Source organism: Microcebus murinus, chromosome 4 (genome assembly GCF_040939455.1).
Source record: "Microcebus murinus isolate Inina chromosome 4, M.murinus_Inina_mat1.0, whole genome shotgun sequence".
Taxonomy (NCBI): domain Eukaryota; kingdom Metazoa; phylum Chordata; class Mammalia; order Primates; family Cheirogaleidae; genus Microcebus; species Microcebus murinus.
In genome coordinates, this window is record NC_134107.1 from 13,845,438 (window position 1) to 13,853,913 (window position 8,476).

Consider the following 8,476-nt stretch of genomic DNA (forward strand, 5'->3'; position numbering starts at 1 on the left):
CAGCTGAACACCTGAAATATTACAGATTTGTTGGAAGCCCTGATTCAATTTTCCTTTCTCCTCGATCTGATTATCCTGCTGCTGTGAAGGGTCACTTTAAAGAGAAGGTAAACAAACCTTGTAGAGAAGACACCTGTAGACAAATCACTAGTTCATCGTTGATAGAAAACACCATGCTTTTAACTTTTGACATGTGATAACCCTAAGTCCCCGTTTGGGGGCGCCAGAGTACAGCACAGAACAGCCAAGCCTGGGTTCTCCCTGGGAAGTGGAACCGCTGGTTCACCTGCTCCACGCTGGTTCACCTGCTCCACGCTGGTTAATAATAAAACTACCATCGTATGGGGGCCTGTCTTCCTATTGGACACACACAAAAGCTACCTACTCCAAAAGTCTATCTCGACAGTAACCAGTTCCCTGCTTGGCTTCAAGGCACAGCACTTGAAAGCAGATAATGAAATTTATCCTTGAGTTAACCGGTTTGTGTGTGTAGCCAACCTCTCCCCCTTTAAACCAGGGCTTCTATGCTGGTTGAGCGGCTGCAGTGAGTGAGGCATCTGGATGCTCCATACGGAGATATGGAGATGCATAAGGTGTGGCCCTTGTCCCCAAGGGGCTTCCAGCAGAGTGAAGACTTCAAAGCATGGCCACCCACAACACAGCATGGCAGCTGGCATAAGTACCATAGGAAAGACACCAGGTTTAGTAGAGCAGAGAGAGGGAGGTGCCATCTCCAGGGACAGCTCCATGAAGAAGATGACATTTGACCCAGGAGCTGAGCCTTCGCATAATAGTTAAGGTTTCAGCTGGAAGAAATCCCAAAGTGGAGAAACAGAAAGATATGAAATAGTGGTTTTTGATTCACAAGACCTGAGTGAACTTGGGTAAATCACTTCCTTGTCTTCTAAGGGATTTGCAAAGCTGGCAGCCACAGACACAGAATCTTTGTTAAAGCTTTCTATTCCAGTTGCAAATTAATAAATGTTAATTTTCAGATAAAATTAGAAAATCTAAGCAAATATAAAAAGAAAATTAAATTTTACCTAGTCCTTTCACTTAGAAATAGTTCTTTCTAATTTTTTCCCTAACTGCCCCCACTTTAATATACAAAATGAAACTATACTGAATCTACATGTTATTATATATCCTATTATTGAACTTAGCATTGTATTGTGATTACTTCCTCAAATCAATGCATATGATTTTGTCAGTTTTCTTTTCTTTTTCATCAAAGATATACATGCATATAAATTAAGAGTAAATAGTTCCACAAAGCTTCTTATTTTTTAAAAAAGAAGTCTCATATCTTGCTCCCCAAAAGAAGTCTCATATCTTGCTCCCCAGATCAAAACTTGAAACATTTTAGTGTGTTCTTTTGGGGTTTACTTTCAGTGAAAAATTTTAGCTGCCATCTGCTCAGAATGGAGGAGAGGATCCAGGGATCCAATTACAACTTAAACAGACTTATAGCCACTGCTCGTGGTTTTTCATACTAACCAAAGTGTCTTCTCCAAAGACTTGTATGAAATAATCAAGAGCTCTCCCATGACATGAGACATTTTATAAGAACACAAATATAAAGTGACTCCCTCTTTTCTAAGGGATACTTTTTTGCGGAGGGGGAGGGGGACCCTCACCTTATATTCAAAGAAATGCAAATTAAAACACAATGAGCTTCTTCTTCTCCCGGGGAAAACACCAAATGGCGGATGACACCATGACACCGGTGCAGCGGGAATGGGAGGCCAAGGCGGCTTCCGTGGAGGCTTCGGCAGCGGCATTCGTGGCCGTGGTCTTGGCCATGGTCGGGGCCGGTGCCAAGGTCACGGAGCTCTCGGAGGCAAGGACAAGGACAAGGAGTGGATGCCAATCCACTGGATCCAATCCCTGGAGGAGATCTGTCTGTTCTCCTTGCCTATCAAGGAGTCTGAGATCATTGATTTTTTCCTGGGAGCATCTCTCAAAGATGAGGTTTTGAAGATCATGCCACTGCAAAAGCAGACCTGCGCTGGCCAGCGGACCAGGTTCAAGGCATTTGTTGCCATCGGGGACTACAATGGCCACGTTGATCTAGGTGTTAAGTGCTCCAAGGAGGTAGACACTGCCATCCGAGGGGCCATCATCCTGGCCAAGCTCTCCATAGTCCCCGTGCGGAGACGCTACTGGGGGAACAAGATCGGCAAGCCCCACACTGTTCCTTGCAAGGTGACAGGCCGCTGTGGCTCTGTGCTGGTGCGTCTCATCCCTGCCCCTAGAGGAACTGGCATTGTCTCGGCCCCTGTGCCCAAGAAGCTGCTGCTGATGGCTGGTATCGATGACTGCTACACTTCAGCCAGGGGTTGCACTGCCACCCTGGGCAACTTCGCAAAGGCCACCTTCGATGCCATCTCTAAGACCTATAGCTATCTGACTCCTGACCTTTGGAAAGAGACAGTATTCACCAAGTCTCCCTACCAGGAATTCACCGACCATCTTGTCAAGACCCACACCAGAGTCTCTGTGCAGAGGACCCAGGCTCCAGCTGTGGCTACAACATAGCATTTTTATATGAGAAAAATAAAGTGAAATTAAGTCTGTTAAAAAAAAACACACACACACACAATGAGATACCACTTTATACACACTAAAATGGCAAAAGAACTGATAATTCTAAGTATTGGCAAGGATGTGGAACTAGATCATTCATATGCTGCTGGTGGGAATGCAAAATAATACAAACATTTTGGGAAACATTTTGGCAGTTTCTTACAAAGTTCAACATACACTTACTGCATAACCCAGAAAGTTCATTCCTAGGTGTTTACCTAAGAGAAATGAAAATATGTGTACTCACAAAGACTTGTCCACACATGTTCTTAGCAACTTTATTTACATTAGCCCCAAACTAGAAAAAGCCCAAGTACCCATCAGCAGGAAAATAAATAATGCTGAAACCTAATCCCCAATGCAGTAGTACAGGCTGATTATCCCCTTATCAAAAATGCTTGGAGCCAGAAGTGTTTCAGATTTCAGATGTCTTTTTAATTTTGGAATATTTGCACTATACTTACCAGTTGAGCATCCCAAGTCCAAAAATTAGAAGTCCAAAATGCTTCCAATGAGCATTTCCTTTGAGCGTCATGTTGGTGCTCAAAAAATTTCAGGTTTTGGAGTATTTTGGATTTTCGGTGCTCAAAATCCAAATTATTAAGAGGTAGGGCCTTTAGGAAGTGATAAGATCATGAGGGCTTTACTTTCACGAATGGCGTCAGTGCCCATATGAAAGAGGCCCAAGGAAACTTGTTCACCCCTTCTACTATGTGAGGATGCAGCGAGGAGCTGCCATCTTTGGAGCAGAGAGCAAGCCCTCACTCGTCACTGAATCTGCCTTGATCTAGGACTTCCCAGCCTCTAGAACTGTGAGCAGTAAATGTATGCTGGTTATAAATTACCCAGTCTAAGGTATTTTGTTATTGCAGCCCAAATGGACTAAGACACTATTTATTCTTCAATAAAAAGGAACAAAGTACTGATACAGATAACAACATGAATGGGTCTCAAAATATTATAGTGAGAAAAAGAAACCAGACACGAAAGAGTACCCATGATTTCCTTTACACAAAATAGAAAAAGGAAAATAGTGTTAACTGAAAAAAAAAAATGAGATTTATAATTTGGGAAAGGAACGGCTTTATATTTCATAAAGTTTTCAGCCTGCAGTGGCCATTCTGGCAGGCTGGGAAACAGAGCTCCTGTCCACAGCCAGGAACTCGTGCTTCAAGGGAGGGACAAAGGGACAGGATCTTCTACTGAGCAGGCTGGCTAGGTATACGTATTTAACCAGCTATAGGAGTCGTGAATATTTATGAAAAGAGAACTATGCCCCTGTGCAGTGGGGCTTTCTGTCCTTTTATGGAGTCCATGTTTAAAAATGGCCGCCCTTTATGTCAAAAAGGTGAAACGAGGATGCAAAAACCCTCCCTGTGTATGTTCTGTAGACTGTTAAAACCACTTCATGGCTGGTAGCCTTTTATCGGGGAAGAATGCTTAGGCCATTAGCAGGAGAGGTGTAAAATGATGAGTGCCGGGCATCCCACCCCATTGTGGCTGGGAACTGTTTTAAGGTTTCTCTGGGGTCCCTTTGGCCCAGAAAAGTCCATGCAGTCAGCGGGAGGGGGTTTAGGAATTAATTTTTAGTTCATAATACAAAAGGAAAAATTATTCCATAGTGACAAAAAGGCAGATCAGCTGTTTCCTGGCCCTGGGGTTGGGGGTGGGATGGGTTGCAGAGGGACATGAGGAAACCTTCTGGGCTGGTGGGAAGACGCTGTCCTGATTGTACTGGTGGATACCTGGGTGTCAGTGTTTGTCAAAACTCATTAAAGTGTTCACCTGAAAATGGGTGCATTTTATTGTGTGTAAATTATACTTCAATAAAGTCGATCTTTTTGAAGTGAGGCACTAATAAGAGGATTGTGACTTCTGTCCTTGGGAAGGGATAGTAGCAGTGGGCTTCACATTAGGGTGAGGTGGTGGGAACCCCACAGTTTTGATGACCTCTTTTATGGGCCTTTCCATTTTCTTAAACAAGAGGCCTCCACATTTTTTGCCTGGGGTGGAGTTGGAGGAAACCTGACTGTCTAGATGCTGCTCTTCAACGCAGGGTAGAATGAGAGGAATGAGCATTCCATGTCTGGGCCTTTAATTAGTCCCTCTCTTCTGTGCACTACTCAGTCTTTCCCTCTGGCTTTCCTGGGTCCCTGGCTCTACCCAGATGTACAAAGCAGCCATTCCTTTTGAGCTATAGGCATCCTCAGGCATCCGGCAGGCTGTAGCTTTCTGCACCTTCCTGCTCAATTCTGTCTCCACCACCCTCATTTGGTTGAACTCATATGTCCTCTGAGGTCCCCCCTCCCCTGCCACCACTGTCCTTGTTTTACCTTTTTAAATTATTGTAGCATCACTGTGGGAGAGGAGATAAATAGAACAGGTCAACTGCCATCCTGTTAGCCCTTCAAAGCAGGAACTATCTTCTCCTTTTCTGTTTAAGTCTTTACGAGAAATGCACACATGGAAGGGGTTCAAGAAATAATTATTGAATCAGTGAATGATGAACTTCAGACCTAGTCTTACGTGCATGGGAAGATCAACTGGGAGCCTTTAGCCTGGCAGCCCTCGCTTTGGAAAGGGATTTGAAACAGACTAAATCTGAGTTTTTGGAATTAGTGGCCATGATGACCGTGGTAAAAATTCTGCTTCTATTTGTAGAGCTGCCTCAGTTTCCTTATATGTAGAATGGAGAGAATGACACCTACTCTGTTTTGGCATAGAAGTAGTAAAATAGGGGAGGGGGGACAGGAAACCTTGTATCTAGAAAATAGTCACCAAATATTTGTTTTGTTTTCTTAAAGCCGTACTTCCAACGGTTTATTTTAGAATAATATATGACAGGAATTCTTTTTTATGTTACTGCTTTTTCTTCTGCCTGTGAGACAAAGAGGAGTTCCACAGACAGAACCTGCGTGTCAGTAATTAATTATGTAGACATGCTCGGAGTGGGGTTTGTGGTCAAACCCTTAGAAGGGGCTGGGCGCGGTGGCTCACGCCTGTAATCCTAGCACTCTGGGAGGCCGAGGCGGGCAGATTGCTCAAGGTCAGGAGTTCGAAACCAGCCTGAGCAAGAGCGAGACCCTGTCTCTACTATAAATAGAAAAAAATTAATTGGCCAACTAATATATATAGAAAAAATCAGCAGGGCATGGTGGCGCATGCCTGTAGTCCCAGCTACTCGGGAGGCTGAGGCAGGAGGATTGCTTGAGCCCAGGAGTTTGAGGTTGCTGTGAGCTAGGCTGACGCCATGGCACTCACTCTAGCCTGGGCAACAAAGCGAGACTCTGTCTCAAAAAAAAAAACAAAAAAACAAACAAACAAAAAAAAAAACCCGTAGAAGGTCCCAGTTTAGCACAATTAAAAACATTCTCCTTGGGAAGACGACCCTTTCCTATCATGGGCTGCACAGAGTCAGCTTGTGGGTCTCTGAGACTCAAATATCAAGAGCTGCTTCACGCCCCGGGGGCAGCGCCAGGCGGCTCTGGGGTCCTCACTGTGCCACAAAAGGAATATACTGAGTTACCCTGTAGACACTGTGGTTGTCGTCTGGTCTGCCTTACCATAAAAAATAAGAGAAAGAAGGGAAGTCAAGAGGCTCATGAATGCTCAAAGAAGGCCCGCTCTACCACAAACAGTGCCATGCTGAGAAAACACAAATAAAAGCAATGCTCAGGATGCGTGAAGAGAGAAGCACCAAACAGAAGAAAGATACGGAGACTCCACAGGGAGTAGTAGCACACCTGCCTTTCTGCCGGACAGAGGGACAGTCCTGAGCTAAAGTACCTCCTGAGAGGTTCAAAGAAAAACGAAAAGGGAAAGCTGGAAAATGGAAAGTCTCTCTGCCCAAACTTTGTGCCTACGGAGAAAAGAAGAATTAAAAGTTATTCAGGGTAGGGCGTGGTGGCTCACACCTATAATCCTAGCTCTGGGAGGCCGATGTGGGCAGATCACTTGAGGTCAGGAGTTTGAAACCAGCCTGAGCAAGAGCAAGACCCCGTCTCTACTAAAAATAGAAAGAAATTAATTGGACAACTAAAAATATATAGAAAAAATTAGCAGGGCATGGTGGCGAATGCCTGTAGTCCCAGCTACTCGGGAGGCTGAGGCAGGAGGATCGCTTGAACCCAGGAATCTGAGGTTGCTGTGAGCTAGGCTGATGCCACGGCACTCACTCTAGCCTGGGCAACAGAGTGAGACTCTGTCTCAAAAAAAAAAAAATTGTTATTCAGACAGGAAAAAGGAAAGAAAAAAGCATGGAAGAGGATGGTCACTGAGGTCTGTTTTACTGGAGATGGCTTTAGGCAAAAACCACCTACACTGAAAGATTCATTAGGCCAATGGGCTTACATTTCAAGAAGTCCCAAGTAACACATCCTGAGTTGAAAGTCACCTTTTGCATGTCAATACTTGGTATATAGAAGAATCCCTCATTCCTACTATAGATGGTTTTGGGTGTTAATTCCAAAGGTACTATCATTGAGGTGAAATTGTGCCTTGTGACACAAGAAGGCAACGTTATTTGGGGCAAATATGCCCAGGTTACCAACAGCCCTGAAAATTATGGATGTGTAAATGCAGTCTTACTGATAGACAATTTCATACTAATAACTCCTGATAATGATTGAAGCATACACACCAATCAGAAAAAGTGCCACTACTGTGACGTTTCTGAATACTACCAAATAGCCTTACCTGTCTGCAGTCATCAAAAAAACTATTTATTTAGTGTAAAAAAAAATGCCATTAAAATGGCCCAGTTTTACAAATTGGTTTTTATTTTGGGGTCTGCTTAGGTTTAGATGTTCATAAATTTGAATGATTAAAAAAGCATTTATACAAATATCCCACGTCATCAGTATCTTCGTTACAGAGATTGGCAATGCAGGCCTGTCATAAGGAAAAGTCACTGGTGTAGTTGAAAACACCTTTTCCATGGATTTGTGTACACTTAAATACGGGGCCTAGGCTAGGAAACTTTATCATGTCTGAGACCTTACCTAAAGTCTCCTCCACCTCACCGTCCATCATTAATCCTAAGAAATGTAGAATTAACACACAGTAATATTTGTTAAGTTATAAAGTATTTACAATAACAATATGTGAGAGAAATCACACTACACTAAATCGAAAAACAATTCAGAAGAACTCTTACTTACATAAATCTTTTCGCCTCTGTGATTAATCCTTAACTTCTTTTTTTTTTTTTTTTTTTGAGACAGAGTCTCACTTTGTTGCCCAGGCTAGAGTGAGTGCTGCGGCATCAGCCTAGCTCACAGCAACCTCAAACTCCTGGGCTCAAGCAATCCTGCTGCCTCACCCTCCCGAGTAACTGGGACTACAGGCATGCGCCACCATGCCCGGCTAATTTTTTCTATATATATTAGTTGGCCAATTAATTTCTTTCTATTTATAGTAGAGACGGGGTCTTGCTCTTGCTCAGGCTGGTTTCGAACTCCTGACCTTGAGCAATCCACCTGCTTCGGCCTCCCAGAGTGCTAGGATTATAGGCATGAGCCACCGCGCCCGGCCAATCCTTAACTTCTTTATACAGTACGTCAATAAAGTAGTATTTTAAACATTTTTTCCCTTTCACTTATCATACATAGTGATATCTACTTGGAACCATATTTTCTACTTGAAATATGAAAAAAGTGAGAAAAATATACCAATATGTTTGTACTTTTAGCATTTTCCATGTTCTAAACTTAGGGTTGTCCATTTGTACTTTCAGAATGGTATTAAAAATTGGTTTAAATAATTCCATCAAAAGACTATCCTGATGCCCTTAAGAGAAATTTATTTGTAATTACTTAGATAATATTAAAAAGTCATGTTTTAGGTTTGTAACTTGATCAAAGCACTTTTGTGATCTGAATTATATGTTTAT

At 43.0% G+C, this 8,476-nt stretch overlaps 1 pseudogene; it reads left to right on the forward strand.

Annotated features, from left to right (window-relative positions):
• Positions 1-1,891: 1,891 nt before the first annotated feature.
• Positions 1,892-2,561, forward strand: LOC105878608 (small ribosomal subunit protein uS5 pseudogene; annotated as a pseudogene).
• The last annotated feature ends 5,915 nt before the right edge of the window (positions 2,562-8,476 follow it).